This window comes from Monodelphis domestica, chromosome 3 (genome assembly GCF_027887165.1).
Source record: "Monodelphis domestica isolate mMonDom1 chromosome 3, mMonDom1.pri, whole genome shotgun sequence".
Taxonomy (NCBI): Eukaryota; Metazoa; Chordata; class Mammalia; order Didelphimorphia; family Didelphidae; genus Monodelphis; species Monodelphis domestica.
In genome coordinates this window covers 435,441,799-435,458,646 of record NC_077229.1, presented here as the reverse complement: position 1 = coordinate 435,458,646, position 16,848 = coordinate 435,441,799, and the positions used below count along the sequence as shown (strand labels likewise).

At 36.7% G+C, this 16,848-nt stretch overlaps 1 protein-coding gene and 1 long non-coding RNA gene across 13 annotated transcripts in view; one reads left to right on the top strand and one right to left on the bottom strand.

The window, feature by feature from the left end:
* Positions 1-747: 747 nt before the first annotated feature.
* LOC130458493 (uncharacterized) overlaps positions 748-16,848 on the bottom strand; it is a 79,859-nt gene continuing 63,758 nt past the window's right edge. Inside the window, exons 5-7 of one of the 4 annotated variants that reach the window (XR_008917849.1) lie at positions 14,941-15,017; positions 3,921-4,152; positions 748-1,249 (exon numbers count right to left, since the gene is read on the bottom strand). This is a non-coding gene — a long non-coding RNA (uncharacterized LOC130458493). The remainder of the gene's footprint in view (positions 1,250-3,920; positions 4,153-14,940; positions 15,018-16,848) is intronic. The other 3 variants (XR_008917852.1, XR_008917851.1, XR_008917850.1) reach the window with 3 other exon arrangements.
* Positions 14,479-16,848, top strand: part of ALPK2 (alpha kinase 2) — a 189,052-nt gene continuing 186,682 nt past the window's right edge. For 2 of the 9 annotated variants that reach the window (XM_056824487.1, XM_056824484.1), the window contains exons 1-2: positions 14,486-14,743; positions 15,516-15,620. The gene's annotated coding sequence lies outside the window, so the exon portion shown is untranslated. Of the gene's footprint in view, positions 14,744-15,377; positions 15,621-16,848 lie in introns of those variants that run through there. The other 7 variants (XM_056824485.1, XM_056824483.1, XM_056824492.1 and 4 more) reach the window with 6 other exon arrangements.

Sequence of the window (16,848 nt, the reverse complement as noted above, 5' to 3'; positions counted from 1 at the left end):
GGAATTATGATGATTTTAATTAATAGAGAGAGATGGAATTAAGGAAAGGAGAGAGAGAGAGAAGAGAGAGAGAGAGAGAGAGAGAGAGAGAGAGAGAGAGAGAGAGAGAGAGAGAGAGAGAGAGAGAGAGAGAGAGAGAATTAATTTAAACTGCTCTGGCTCAGGCTGAGCCAGGCAGTAGTTAAAGGCCTTGGCCAAAGTGGCCTACCTGAGCCTAAGGGAAAGGGAGTCAGTCTTATCACTCACCACGAGACCATATCCAGGAAGCTGTCTGAGTGAGATCCTCCTGGCTGAGTTCCAATCCTGAACTGAACTCCAAATCCAATCGCACTCTGAACTGAATTCAAATTCTCACTGAATTGCCTGAACTGACTTTTTAGCCTCCTTTTAAAGAAATTTTCTCTTATGTCACCTTCCCTAAATTTTCACATCTGCCAATCACAGTAGAATCTTTCCCCAGGACTGTCTATTCTTAGTTCTTACCTTCTTTGATTAGATTTTCTCCAGGACTATCCACTCTTCAGTTCTCACCTTCTCTGGTTAGATTATATCTTCTGAGGTACTTCACACTTCTTTGTTAAGCTTACCTTTTGAGAGTTACTTGACCTTTTTGTGATTCATTTAATCTTTATAGGTACTTAACACCCTTTTGTATTAGATATAAAAATAGACTTAGCTTAAGTTTTAGCTTCACTATAAGGTATGAGTTAAGTACCTTCATTGTTCAATCAGGAGTTTACAACTTTATCTTCCTCTCAAGTATGTCTAATTAGGGTGGAGTAATTTCCAAGTTCACAGTATGAAAGGGGACTTTTTAAGTATAATTAGCTATGGTGCATTTTTCTAGTATAATTCCAAAGTCTTTGTTCTTTCCATTCTGGCCACTCCCTGCACTTTTGTAACTAGTTTGTGCTCTCGACTTTCTTATCTATTTATGTGCAAGATAGGTCCTGAACATTAGGAATGAAAATATTTCACTGAGTTGCTTTAATCAATTCATTTTATTTTATATGCATGAATTAAGAGACTGAGACTTAATTAAGAACATTGATGAAACTTGGAATTTTACTTGTGATTCAGTAGGAAGAGGCAATGTACCAGTGAAGAGCACAGGGTAAGAAGTCAGAAGAACTGCAGGGTGCCCATCTCTGACCACAGATTATCAAAAGAGATGAATTGAAAGTCAGGCTCTTTATCTGTGCAACACTGGATGAATAGTTTAACTTCTATGGGCTCTGTGTTTCTTCACCTGTAAAATGAAAAGATTGAATTAGATTGTATCTGATACACCTCACAATTCTAAATCTATCATCTTATGAACTCTAAGACTTTGTTTTTCTCTCTAAAAAGGACCATAAAACAGAGCAGCTAAGTGGCACAGTGTATATTATCTGTAAGATTTGATTCAAATCCTATTTTTTTAGAATTTCAGGTTCTAAATCCTTCTTTCCCTCTAGGCCCTCCCTTACCCATTAAGAAGGCAAGCAGTATGTTATGTTATCAGTTATACATGTGAAATCATTCAAAAACGCAGTTCCATATTAATCATATAAATGGAAATAAAGAAAATGGAAAAATATGCTTCAATATGCACTTAGAGTACATCAGTTCTCTCTCTGAAAGTGGGTAATTTTTTTTTATCATAGGTCCTTAGGAATTGTCTTAAGTCATTGTATTGATCAGAATAGTTAAGTCTTTCACAGTTGATAATTTATAGTATTGCTTGTTACTATGTATGATGTTCTCTTGTTTTTGCTCATTTTACTTTGCATAAGCTCGTTTATTCTTCCCAGGTTTTTCTGAAATCTTTCCTTTTGTCATTTCTTATAGTAATAGCATTCTATCACAATCATATACCATAACTTGCTCAGTCATTCCCCATTTAGTGGGCATCCCTCAGGATCCAATTCTCTCTTACTCTTACACTTGACTTACCTTATCTTAATCACTCAGTTATCATACTAGCTACTCTGTTACTATGTTCTCTTACAAGAAAGCTTGTTTCCTCGAAATGGAGTCAGTTTGAGCCATCAATCAATTCCTTGGACAGGACCCAATTGCCTTAACCACATCATTTTTCATCAAAGGGTGAATTCTTATCTCAATATCTGGGATTTGGGGGTTTACTCAAACATTTAGTTACTGTGGTCATTTGGTTTGGTCTATTGAATACTTAATTCATTCCATTGCTCAGCTACTGAATTTCTTATCTAGTACCAGATTGTTTTGATGATTAGCGCTTTGAAGTATAGTTTAAGATCTGTTACTGCTAAGCCCCTTTCCTTAACTTTGATAGATTTAAATTTTACAATCTTTTAGTTATCCCCAATAAAGCCTAAAACCTCAAATTGTTAATAATTATGATATTTTGGATTTTTGGTATTGTGAATTCAAGATTGGCTCATCAATTGCAAGTGCTCTTTTTGCCAAAATAGTTTGTGAAAACTGCAATTACAAATTAGAGATAGTTTTTAACAATTGATTAAAGAATTCAGTTTGATTAATCAAGCAATTTTTGAATACCTTTTATATTCTAGGCCTTATTGGGGGGGTGCTATTTCGGGTGATATGAGGGAATACCAGAATTAATGACATATGGTCCCTGCTCTGGGGGATCTTAGAGTAGAAGAGAAGGCATGTCTATAGACAATTATACTGCAAGGCAAAAGGTGATAGATGCTATGGGAAAGAGACAATGTGCTAAGGAATCACAAAGGAAGGAGAGATTATTTCTGGCTGACAGTAGAGGATGAGGTTCAGGAGAGCCTTCAGGGAGGAGAAGGGGGATTATCTATAGTTCAGAGGTGCATACCCTGTGGCCCTTGTGCCATGTGTGGTTCTTCAGAGCTTTATGTGTGATATTTGAAACACTCATGAAGGGAAAACAAGTAATTCTGGGTCAGAGGATCTAAGTTCAAATTTTAGCTCTACGAATTAAATGTGTGTGACTCACTTTATCTCTCTGGGGCTCAGTTCTCTTAGCAACAATCTTCTAATTGAACTCCCTGCCTCAAATCTATCTTGGCTCCAATTTATCCTCCACATTGAAATCAAAATGATGTTCTTTAACTCTAAATATGACTATGTCAGTGCTATACTCAATAAACTGGTAGGTCCCTATTGCCCCTAGGATCAAATACAAATTCCTATCTCTAGCTCTAAAAACATTTATAACTTGATCCCAACCTATTTTTAACCATATGTTACAATATTCTCCCTTCCATGTGTTCTACTCTAGCCAAACTGACTTCTTCTCTTCACCTTATCTCTCATCTCTTTGTCTTTGTACTGACCACCTCCAATACCTGGAATGTATTCCCTTCTCACTTTCATCTCACAGCATCTTTCTCTTCCTTCAAGATGAAGCTCAAGCATGCCTTCTACATGACGTCTTTCTGGACTTCCCCTAACTTGTTTTTTGCATTTATTTTGAATTGTTCTCTGTAAAGTTATATGTGCTTGTTTTCCTTTATTGGAATGGAAGCTCCCTGAAAGTAAAGTGTAGTGAAAGCTGTCTCAGGCTTGCTTGAAGAGAAACAAGAATAGATGCATTTCTAGTATCTTCTCCATCCATCTTTCTTTTAGGGAGACTGATTCTTCCCATGAGAGGGAAACAAGATATTGGAATAACTATTGGCTGGTTGGTCATTCTGTTCTTAGAGTGAGAGGGTAGTGGACTAAAATTATATCTGCACCCTTACATGTTATTAGTCAATGGGATATAGTTTTATGCTTCAAACCAAATTCTTGATCACTGTTCCTTAATAGAGAAAAGAGGACTCGAAGCTTTATATACAAGGATTGATCCCACCAAATAACAGTTCCCCAATGAATAAGCATAGCAAACTTCAAAGAAACCCATTTGTTCAAGTCAATAGCAAAATAGAAATAAGAATAGGTATACATATGAGAATACATACCAGACAATATGGAGGGAAGGAGTTCTCCCACTGAGAGGTAACTCAGTTCAGTCAAAAGAAAGAGTGTTAGATTTCATCCAAGAGGAGATTCCTGGAAATCTCTAGTGTAGTAGCTGAGAATAAGGAAAATACAGAAGATATACATGGCTTCTTCCCAGAATCTTTTCTCCTTTCAACAACTAGAAGAGGGATTGGAATGGGCCATCTTTTCTTTCAAAGTGAAAAACCAGATCTGTTAAGAAAGCAAACAGAATCTGAAGAAATCAGATCTTTCTTCTTTCCCACTTGATAATTCTGCCCCAACCTTTCATACAGACACAGGACATTGATCACCAATGGTTTGGGGGGCTAGGGTTACATAAAGACTATTACTTTTTTGACCTTCTATCCTCAGACATCAAAAGAGTGCCTGGTACATAGTAGGTGCTTAATCAATGCTTAATGTTTGACAAAATTCCAAAATGACATGGTTTCCTGGAAGGTTTCTAAGTTCCCTTTCTATAGTTCTATAACTTTAATTGAAAACAAATTGATTTCTTTATTTATCTTCCTAGTACCTTATAAAGTAGGAAAAAGTCAGATATTGGTATCCTGTTGTATTGATGGCGAAAACAAGGCATAGGATAATACTCAAAATCACCTAACCAGTTAATAATAGAAACAGAATTAGCCTATAAGCAGACTTTTTAAAGAATTAATTCCATCTCTATAAAGCGATATGCATATGTGTTAAAATTTTCAAGTTTTACATTCGGTCCCTCCCAGTGTCTGAATACTTAGCAAAAGTAAGTACAAGTAGGATACAAGGGTATAAAACGTATATATACCTATACATATATATATATATATATGGATATAAATGTGTATTCTAAGCTTTAAGACTGCCCTATTCGTTGTGAGGACAAGTTTCTTTTTATTTCCTTTTGTTTCCCTTTTTTTCAGAATGGCTAGAGAGTAACTAACCTAGAGAAATTTCTTTTCCTGTGTAGCTGGAGATAGTTTATAATAATGATCCCCATTTATTCCCAGCCAAGAGTTCCTGTCAATCTTTCAACAGTATCCTTATTGTTGAGGGGATAGGAGTGGGTAAGATGTGTTTCTGGTATTGAAATTAATAATTCATTTTTCAAGACTCAGAGATATTAGACCTGAGAAGAATTTCATAGTTACATCTAGAATATGGATTGTTAACCTCAGGCTCATGAACTTAAAAAACATGATTGTATTTCAATATAATTGATTTCCTTACAGAACTAGGAGAACACTTTCTACAGAGACTGATACACTGGGGCACAATAAAACATAGTGGACTTCTCTACTAGCAGCAATGTAATGACCCAGGACAATTCTTAGGGACATATGAGAAAGAATGCTCTCCACGTCCAGAGAAAGAACTGTGAGAGTAGAAATATGGAAGAAAAACATGATTGATCACATGGGGATATGATTGGGGATGTTGACTTAAATTGATCACCCTAGTGCAAATATTAATAGTATGGGAAAAGGTTTTGAACAATGATCATGTATAACCCAGCGGAATTACTTATTGGCTCCAGGAGGTGGGAGGGAGGAACGGAAGGAAAGAACATAAATCATGTAATCATGGAAAAAATATTCTAAATTAATTAAATAAATAAAAAATAATTTATTTCCTTTGTAATTCTATGTATTTTCTTTTATATATTTAAAACATTCTTCTGAGAAGTCCATTGGCCTTACCATATGTCCAGAGGTGATCCATGTCATGAAATAGATTAAGAATCTGATCCAAAATATGTCTTCATTTAATCATTTTTACAGGTAAACTGAGGCCTAGGGACCTGGAATAACTTGCCCAAAGTTACCTAATCAGTTGGTGAATAGGAATTAACTATATGTCAGGTCTAGTGACATTAGAACATTAAAATTTAATTTTATAAATATTTTTTGAATTGTTGATAAAGTGTTGAAATTGAACCATTGGGCATAATATGCTCTTGTGAGCCAACTGAGAACCTAATTTTGTTTCTGCTGATAAATGCATTCTAAGTATCTGGTAGCTTGTATACTTCTGTAGCAAAATTCTTTAATCTTGTATCTTGTTGCAGCTAGGTAGCATAGTGGGTAGGACAACCAGCCTGGATTTGGGAGGACCTGAGTTCATATCTAACCTCAAACACTTCTAGCTGTGCTATCCTGGGCAAGTCACTTAACTCCAATTGCCTTCAAAAAAATCTCATATCTCATTTGATTGCCTTTGATTATTGTTATTATAGTCACAAATAGGATGGATAGAACAAGGCTTTAGTTTGTGTATAAAATTTAGTGGGTACTGATAGCACCTACAATTTTTCAATGTGAATAGAGTTATTAAGAATAAGAATAATCAATTAAAAGAGAATTACAAGATGCCAACACTTCTTCTCACTCCTCCCCTTGATAAGTCCTGGAGCCTCTTCCCTCCCATGGGGACTAATGTGATGTGGTCTTTTTCTCCCTCTACCAAATTATGTTTAAAAGTTGATTTGAGTGTTTTGGTTTTATCTCAGGCATATTTTCCGAAGTTTGTCTTGTATGCAAAATTGTTCATGATAGCTTTGTTCATGTCACATAGAGAATATCTTCTCACCTTATCTTCTCATAATAGACAGGAAAGGTATTGGGATCTTGAGTTAAAAAACACAGGGAAAGCACAAAACCTAAGTGCCTTATTTTTCCTGAACCTCCTGGAGGGTAGGGGGAGAACTGGAGATTTAGTCAACACTCCATACTCTTGTAATGAATCCCTGTGAAGTATATGAAAGCTCTGTTGCTGAGTGGATGCTTTAATATATACCAAGCAAGGTAACATGAGCTCTTAGTATAATACAATGCAGAAAAACATGAGCAACATGTCATTGCTATTGTGCTTGAGTTGGCCTTGATCCCTTCTGAGGGGTGGAAGGAGAGTTGGGAGCAGAAAGGGGTGTTGATTCTAGCAGCATCCACTGAGACCCAGTCAAATATTGACACTTCCCTGAAGTAAATGGGAACAGCTCAGGTTCTGGCCTAACCCAGGGGTGCTGGCAGCAATTCTGATCTGACATGTGATGAGTACAAAAATCTGAGCCAAATATGTCCTCTCCTGTGGAGAACATTACATCATGCATATCATTCTCCATGAATGTTTGGGAAGCCCTAGTGCCAAGAGGACTGAAATAAGCCCAGAAATCCCTAATGCTTTAGCCCAAATATAAGGGATGCCACTGAAGAGCAACATGGGGACACAATTAATTTGCTTTAAGCATTGAGGCTTATTAGAGAGGAACTGACTAAATGCCTCTCCTGTGCAAAGCAAAGGTGGCTGCAGAGCTAAGCAGCCACATTCACAGATGATGCCAAGAAAATGTCAGCCTCAACATTGAGAAATGCAAATGCCCTTTAAGGAGAAGCAATTAAAAATGTCTAATACTGAAATGCATTTGCAAACACTTTTGGATGGATTTCATTTCCTTGGAGATGAGGACTCAGAAGCAAGAGACTCTTTATTTACACAAAATTAAAGTTTTATATTAAATTGCAACTTTTCCATTTAAGAATCTCACAAAATGAGATTCTCCAAGCACCATCCCCATCTCACCTCTAAGCAGCTGGCAGTTTGGTCCCCATTTTGAATCCCTGTCACCATCCATCTCCTGTCTCTAACACTGATTTTTTAAAAATGCACCCTTTTAACCTTCTCTATTTTCTACTTAGTCATATTATTTCTAACAATGGCAAAGATTTTTTCTTTGCATAAACTGAGGAATTCTATAATGAGGGAGTGAGAAAGAAGAATTGAGGGGTTGGCCAATGAAAAGGCATTTAGATGGGAGGGAGAGTGCCATGTACAAATGACAGCAAGTAAACTAGTTTGGCTGAACTATAGAATATGGTAAAGGGAGAAATGTAAATAAGGCAGGAAAGATAGGTTGAAGCCAGGTTGAGAAGGGCATTAAAAGTCAAACAGAAACATTTCTTTGCTCCCAAAGCATTGCAGAACCACTGGAATTATGGAGTAGGGGAATGGCACATTCAGATTCTCACTAAAGAAAATCACTGGCAGCAGTGTGGAGCATAGACTTGAGTGTGGAGAGACTTGAAGTAGGAAAACCAATTATGAAGACTTGGAGAAAGGTGAGAAGTTCCTCAACTTGGGTCTTGGCCTTCTGAGTAGAGAAAATAAGTTGAATGGGAGAAATGTTGTGGAGGTAAGAACAGCAAATTTTAGCAACCGATTGAGTCATATATTGAGGGAGAGTGAAGAATTGAGGAAAATAGGAAACAAGCATTTATTAACACCTACTATGTGTCAGGCACTGTGCTAATTGATGGAGATACAAAAACTGGCAAAAGTAAGTCCCTGTTATCAAGGAGCTCACAATCTAATGGAAGTGTCAACATGCAAACACCTAGGTGCAAGCAAGACATATACAGGATATTTTAGAGATAATTAAGAAAGGTAAAGCAATTGCATTAAGGAGAATGAGGAAAGTCTTTTTATAGAAGACAAGATTTCATTCATTTATTTATTTTTCAATTTGTTTATATAGAATGTTTTTCCATGGTTACCTGATTCATGATCTTTTCTACCCTCTTTCCCCCCCTCTGCCCAGAGCTGACAAGCAATTCCACTGACTTTTAGATATGCCATTGTTTCAAACCCATTTCCACATTATTCATATTTGAGTGAGCCTTTAAAGCCCAAACTCCAATCATACACCCATTAAACCACATGATCAGTCCCATGTTTTTCTAGAAGGAAAGATTTAAGCTGGTACTTGAAAAAAGCTAGATTTAAGCTGATACTTGAAAAAAGCTAGAAAAGTTATGAGTGGAGATAAGGAGAGAATTGTAGGCACAGGGGATCTAGAGTTGAGAGACAGAGTGAATGGTACAAGAAACTGAAAGGAAGCCAATATCAACAGACTGCCTAGAATGGGGGAAAAGAGTAAGATATTAGAAAATAGTAAGTTAGGAGGAAGCCAGTATATGGGGAGTTTTGCATGCCAAAACAGAATTTTATATTTGATGGTGGAGGTGATAGGGAGCCATGAGAATTTATTAAATTGGCTAGTGAGAGCAGTGTAGTAGACTTGCTCTTTAGGGGGATTTAACTTGACAGCACAATAAAGAATGGATTGGACTCGAGTGAGGAGAGATTTGAGGCAGTACAATCAACCATTAGGCTCTTACAAGAGTTCAGGAGTGAATTGATGAGGGCTTACACCAATGTAGAAGCAGTGTCAGATGAGAGAAATGGAGGTACACATAAAATCAATAGGGCTTGGCAACAGATTGGATATTGGGAGAGCAAGCATGAGGAGTCAAGCATGACACTTGGATTGTGAGCTTGGTTGATTAGGGGTATGGTGCTAGTCTGTAGAATAATAGAAAAAAAAGGAAGAAGTGAAGGATGGGTGTTAGATGGGAGGAAAGATACGTTCAGTTTTGGACATGTTAGGTTTAAACTATCTATGAAATATTCAGTTAGAGGCATCTATTAGGCAGTTGGAGATGAATGTTTGGGGGTCAGCAAAGAGGTTAGAATCATACAAGTAGATTTGAGAATCATCAGCATTGAAATCATTGAATTTATGGGAACTGATAATATAATGAAATGAAATGGTATAGAGGGAAAAGAGAAGAAGGACTAGGATAGAGTCATGGGGGACATTTGTAATTAGTGGGAATAACCTGGATGAAGATCCAACAAAACAGATAGGGAAAGAACAAGGAGAGAGCAATGTCACAAAAACCCAGAGAGAAGAAACGAGAAGAGGGTAATTGATTGTGTCAAAGACTGCAAAGAGGTCAGTAACGAGAGCTGAGAAAATGCCATTAGATTTGTCAGTTAAGAGCTCTTTGGTACTTTTGGAGAAAACCATTTCAGTGTAATGTTGATGTAAGAAGTTAGACTACAGGGAGTTAAGAAGAGAATGATAGAAAAAAGAAGAGACACCAATTGCCAACAGCCTTCTAAAGGAGTTAAGTAAAAAAAAAAAAGACCAGATATGGGGTGATAGATTGTGCAAATGGATGGATTAAGTGGGAAATTTTTTGATCATGGAGAACACATGGACATGTTTGTAGACAAGCGAAATTAACAGACTAACAGACAGGGACAGATTAGAGAAATAGGGATGATAGAACAAGCAATCTGTCATAGAAGATGAGGGAGAATTGGATTTCTTGTGCATGTAAGAGAGCTTTGACTTGTCAAGAAGGGCTACCTCTTTGCAAGAGACAGGAGTGAAAGAGGACACAAGGACAGAAAGTATCTCAGGGATGTGATATGAGGAGGAAGATAGAAGAGTGAGTTTTTGGAGAATAGCCTCATTTTTTCAGTGAAATATGAAGCAAGATTCTCAGATGAGAGAGTAAAGATAGGGAGAAAGAAGGGAAATTTAAATAGGGATGAAAATGTTTGAAAGAGCCACCAGGGTGAGGGAGATAGCAAATTAATTAGGGAAGTGTACAAAGATTGTTTGGCCTCATTGAGGACTCAGGAGAATTTATGTAACATCGATTTGTAGTGAACCCAGTCAACATAGCTTCATGATTTTTTCTAGCTTTGTTTGGCATCATTTGAATAGGAATGAAGATTCTAGGATTAATTCATAGCTGAGGCTTGGCAGGATTTGAGAGGTAATAGGAAAAGTGGGCAAGAGACTAGATAGCAAAGATCAGTTTAAAGTTAAACTGTTTACCAAGGGGTTAAGATGCTGAAGTGAGACAAGTATTGCTGGTGAGGAGATAACAACTATGAACTAGGGAGACTGTAAGAATGCTTGTGCCTTACAGAAAAACAAGGATGTTTGTTAAAGATATTAACATGAAGGGAAAGATAATGTATTCTATTTTTGATATATTTGTGTTTGAAATGTTCCTGGAATATTTAGTTTAAAATGTCCAATAGGAAAATGGTAATACAGGACTGAAGCTAGATATTCAGATTTGTCATTTATCTACCAAAATATGATAATTAAAACTATGATAACCGATGAGATCTCTAAGAAATCTTAGAGAAAGAAGAGAAGAGAGTTAGGGACAAAACTAACCCATAGTTAGTGGGTGTGATATGGATGATGAACAGTAAAGGAGCTGTTGGTTTTCAAGTAGTAAGACTGAAGGTGATTGGGTGTTACAAAGACCAAGAGTATCCGAGAAAAGTGAATTAACAAGATTGAATGCAGCAGAGAAGTTGAGAAATATGCCTGAGAGAAGACTATCAGATATGGCAAATAAAAGATTGCTGGTAACATTGGAAAGAGGAGTTTCTGTGGAGTGATGGATTTGTAAGCCAAATTGCAAAGGGTTGAAGAGAGAGAAGAGGAAGTGGACACAGTAGTATTTCTAGGAGTTTGCCACCTTGAAAAAGGGGAAAGGGATCTAGAATTATGGCTGGAGGGAATAGTAGACTCTAGTAAAAGTTGTTTTTTTTTTTAATGGAGGAGATAAGTATGTAGGCAGTAGAGAATTTTAGGGAGGAAGGATAATGGAGGGGAAAATCTGCTGGAGAAGATAAGAGTAGGTAGGATTGAGAACTCATATGGAAAGGTCTGTTTTGGCAAAGAGAAGAGCTATCTGACTGAAGAAAAAAAGAAAAAGTGGGAGTGATATCAAGAACTTTTGATAAGGAAATAAAGGAGGGAAGTGAGCACTTGACAAATAATCTGAATTTTCTCAGTAATTTATTTATCTTTTTAATTGAAAATTTTTATTTAATTAATTAATTTAGAATATTTTCTCATGGTTAAATGATTCGTGTTCTTTCCCTCCCCTCCTCCCCCACCCCCATAGCCAACATGCAATTCTACTGGGTTTTACAAGTGTCATTGATCAAGACTTATTTCCATATTATTGTACTATATAATTGCACTAGGGTGATCATTTAGGATCTACATTCCTAATCATATCCCCATCAACCCATGTGATCAAGCAGTTGTTTTTCTGCTGTGTTTCTACTCCCACAGTTTTTTTTTTTTTCTGAATGTGGATGATATTCTTTCTCATAAGTCCCTCAGAATTGTCTTGGGTCATTGCATTACTGCTAGTAGAGAAGTCCATTACATTCAATTGTACCACAGTGTATCGGTCTCTGTGTACAATGTTCTCCTGGTTCTGCTCCTCTCGCTCTGCATCACTTCCTGGAGGTTGTTCCAGTCTCCATGGAATTCCTCCACTTTATTATTCCTTTGAGCACAATAGTATTCCATCACCAACATATACCACAATTTGTTCAGCCATTTCCCCAATTGAAGGGCATCCCCTCATTTTCCAATTTTTTGCCACCACAAAGAGCGCAGCTATGAATATTCTTGTACAGGTCTTTTTCCTTATTATCTCTTTGGTGTATAAACTCAGCAATGGTATGACTGTCAGTAATTTTATAGATGAGGTATCTAGGTAAGAGGGTCAGAGGGAAAGAGGGAGGCATGAGAAAAGAACAGAAAGTTAAAAATCACTTCTTTGGGGAGTGATAGAAAGTATAAATTAGGAAGGCAAAGAGGATTTTTTTGCTACAAAGAGGTCTCAGATGATATAACATGTATTTGCACATGCATTTACAATGAATTCAGTCATCCCCATTGCATGACTTCTGCCAGCTCTGTTCAGTAATATGTGAGTGAGACAAGAGGTGACAGACGGTGAGAGTATTACAGGAATAGGTCTAGTAAAGGAAGAATGGCAATAGGACAAGGTGGGAGGGGATTCAGAAGCAGAGGACAGAATGGAGTTGAATTAGTTAATTTTAGGTTCTAGAATTGGGTAGGAAGAAAGCTAAGTGAGAGCAGGGATAAAGGTCTGAGAAAATTCCAAGAGAATGAGGAATTGGAAGTCACAGTGAAGGAGAGAGTAGATTTAGAAAGGGTAAGGTATAGGAGAAGATGTCACGAATGATATGTAATTATGGTCAGATGGAAGAATGTCAGGTTTTTTAACCCAGGAAATAGAATACTTTTGGGGTGACAGAAATGGAGTCGGGAAGCCCTGCAGTCAAGTTTTGCCCCTGATACTAGTTATGGGTCTCCCTGGCTGAGTTACTTAACTCTCTGACCCAGAATTAACTCATCTGCAAAATGAGGGACTTGGACTTGCTGACCTCAAAAGTGTTTTCTGGTACCTTCCTGTGATGTAAATAAGATATATGAATGTGTCTGTCTGTCTGTATATATATATATATATATATATATATATATATATATATATATATACACAGATCATACATATATGTGTATATAAACACTTGTTCACTCTATAGTGTTTAGTACATGATCCATCTGCATTTGGAAAACATAATGCTGTTTACTAGAGGATGAACACTTACAATATATTCTTTTCAAGGTCGCTGGCTCTGCCCTACTCGTTTCTCTATGCCGCTAATTTTAGCCTCCAGACTCCAATGAGATCCTTTTTTTCTAGACTGTCAGCATCCAGATATCATACATTAAAGTATCACAATAGCAATTCTAAGTTGTTTCAGAAAAATGATCCTTTCTTGGACTCAGAGAGGATTCAGTTTTTAAAAATAACTACATCTTGGTTTTGCCCGATTTCTTAAGGCTTACATTAATAGGAGGATTAAATATTACTTGCTTAATATAATAGAAACAGCCTTGGATTTTTAAATCATGACTGGATTGGAGTTTAAACTGTAATTTACTATCCACTTATCAATAAGCATGTCACAGATAAAAAATGAAACCAGTTCCTTTCTCAAGTCTAAAATCCTTTATTAAAGCACTGACTACGTGTCAAGCTCTGGAGGATATGAAATCAAAATGAGACAGATCCTTCCTTCAAGGAACTTCCATTCTGCTAGGGGGGGAGTCAAGGTGTTCATTGTCTGTCTCCCAGACAAAATCTTCTGTGATTCAAGGAGGGATAGGTAGGGATTGGGGCATTTGTAGATAAATTCTTTAACAAAAAAAATGAAAGAAACTAGAGAATAATTGGCCTAGAGATGATAATTAAATGTATGGGAGGAGAACTACAGACAAGATAACGGCAAAAAGAGAGTGATGTTCTGGGGCAATCAGGAAAAGCCTCTGGAAGGAGGTGGCAGGTGTACCTGTGGACAAGTTCTTAATCTCTGGAACTTCAATATCTATATATTGTTTTTTAAAAAGCTAATTCTAGCACTACTTTTTCCACAGGGTTGTTATAAGTACAGTGCTTGGTAAGCTTTCAAACAATACACAGAGTGTCCCCCAAATTTCTGTGCTTTAAAAGCTTAAAGCCTCACAAAGACTTTTGGGACACCCTGCAAAAATGAGAGGGGTGAGTCCAGTGCTCCTCAAAGAAAGCCTGGGCTGTCTCTGGTCTCCTGGACATGATTGTCTTTTTTCTCTCTCTGGTCAGAAATAAGCAGCATGTGCTTTGTTTTTCTGAGGTTAGTGTAAGGGAGCCCGAAGTGCTGTGTAAATTTTGCAGGGTGTTGCTAAGCCTCTCCAGCCATGGGTGAAGAGTTTGTCCCTGGACTTCATCAGTTCTCCAGAGCAGCATTTCACACTTAGCCCTGTGCCAGAGCCCCACCAGCGTCAATCACACCCAGTGCAGAAACAACCCTCCAATTTCATCACAGTGATGCTAAAATACACCCCTGTTTGCCCAATGACCTAGACAATTCAAGGACAGGCAAAAATGCTCCTCCTTCTGAACTGCCCCAAGGCCCTTCGAGGAAGAGACTCTCGTTCCTGAAAGTAAACAGATCCTGCAAAAGGCTCCAAATTCCAGGCGTGGAACTTTAGTGTAGAGTCCATGGGAGCCCCTCCCAGTGTCAGAGCCTCCTCCCCAGCCTCCTGGACAAAAAGCTGTGGAAAGTAAGTATGCATGCTCTGGTCTTTACACCCGAAATGGCTTGTGCTTTAGAAATATAGCTGCTCACATTTTCTAGAGGGATGGAAGGGCAGGGCGAGGGCCAAGCCACAGAACCAAATGAAGAAAGAAGGAAGGGCTTGTTCCTGGGTTTCCCTGCACCTCACTTTAGTTTATCATCCTCTAAGTGATTTTTTCTTACTTTAATGTAACTGATCCAACTTGAAGAGGGACTTCTTGCCTCCCTTAACTTGGGATCTTTTCTGAAATTCTCAGTAGCTGAATCAGAAATGAAAACAAGAAGGAAATATGCATGAAGAAATTCATAACATTCATAACAAGCCAATAGTAGAGACATCTGTCTAGTTAATTTAGGTTCCACTATCTTTGACTTGAATTTATCCACCTTATTTAGGCCAGGAAGTTTTCTTGGAGTTACTGGGCAGTTCCCCCCTTTTATGTAGCTCTATAATCCCAGTTGCAGGTGCAAGGAGATGTTGGAGGGCTTTCAGACAATGAAAATAGATAGATTTGAGCTTGCAAAGTGCCAGTGAATAGATTTGCATTTGTGGCAAAATAGAACCACGTGAAAAAGGTTAGTAAAATAGCAGTTCCATAATCTTGCTTGTTTATGAAGCCATCTAAACTTTAAAACTGTCCTGATTAAGGGTGTCAGTTACAGGCATCTGGCAATCGTTTAAAAATAGATAAAAGCAAGAACAACATTGCTGGGGCTGCTGCTAAAATTACTACCCATTACCTTTTCCTTAGCTAAAGGTATGCTTCATCATTGAAGATTAAAGAATGAATTCCTGGGATGGTGTTACAGTCTTACCTTTGAAGGGATGTAGAATGTATTCCATGAAAGTGCATTGAAGCAAGGTAAGGATAACATGATAAATAACATTTCTGCTGGAAGGCTTAGGAACTGAAATCCCACATAAAGGAAATAGGTACCATTTTGGATTGACATTATAAGGTGGCTAAAAAGCATTTTTTCACTATAGTGATGTTCTGACATTTGTAAACAGGATTTAAGCATGCAAATTAAATAAATTTTAAGCATCAGATGATCCGTTCTGTTTGAGTTATTTAAAAATGTACTCATAGCCTCTGTGAATAAGTTTTTAAGTAGTATTTTTTTATTTTTTGGTATATTAATATAGGATTTTTTTCCTTGGGGTCAGAAAAGTGACATTATTATTTTGTATTTTTTAAACATTGTTCCCTAAATAAATCTCATTTTTATAGCATCTTTCTATTTCTATGCATACATAGGTTACATATATGTTATACATATATTCTTTATAATAAACATTCTACTTTTCTAATGAGGTTTTGGTATTTCTTTTATTATTTTTGCAATCTTAAGAAAATTTTTAATTTCCAATTAAAAATTCTATAAATGTTATGCTGATGAAAAGTAAATGAATAATTAGAATATAAAATTTGGATTGTTTTACTTGTTAGGAAAATTAATTTCCAATAAAAATATGAATAAAAGATTATATTTAAGAGCTGTGCATAAGAAAGTAACAAAGTTATCTAGAGAGGAATAACATGATTGGCTTTTTATGTTCAAAGTTTAAAAAAAATAGCTATGAATTTTTTTTAAAACAAACTGAAATTGTTATAGATAAATATAAATTATCATAGAATCATAAGCCTGGAATGCTATCTTGACTGAGTATTTAATGTATACATACCACATAAGATAAATAATGAAAATGTAAAATCTTTTTGTTGGCATCAAAGCATTGATTTAACCTTTCCTATACAAAGTAAGTTAGACTTGAATTGTATTCCCTTTTTTGGCTAAAAAGAGAAGAAATGGTAATTAAACCTAGCAACTTAAAGGTGGCATTTAGATGAGGATAAAAGGGAAGAGAAAAAGGTGTGATACAGCTGTGAGAGTATTCTACAGACCACCTAACTAGTTGGATAATATGGACAATACTTTTTGGAAACTGCTTGCAATATTGACAGACAAATAAAGGATAGAACTAAAACATCATTTAGGTCTCTATCAGCTGTAAAATTCTATTATTCTAGTAGTGATAAAGGGATTTCAGCTATAAGCTGGAAATTCCATTTTGAGAAAGCAGAGGAC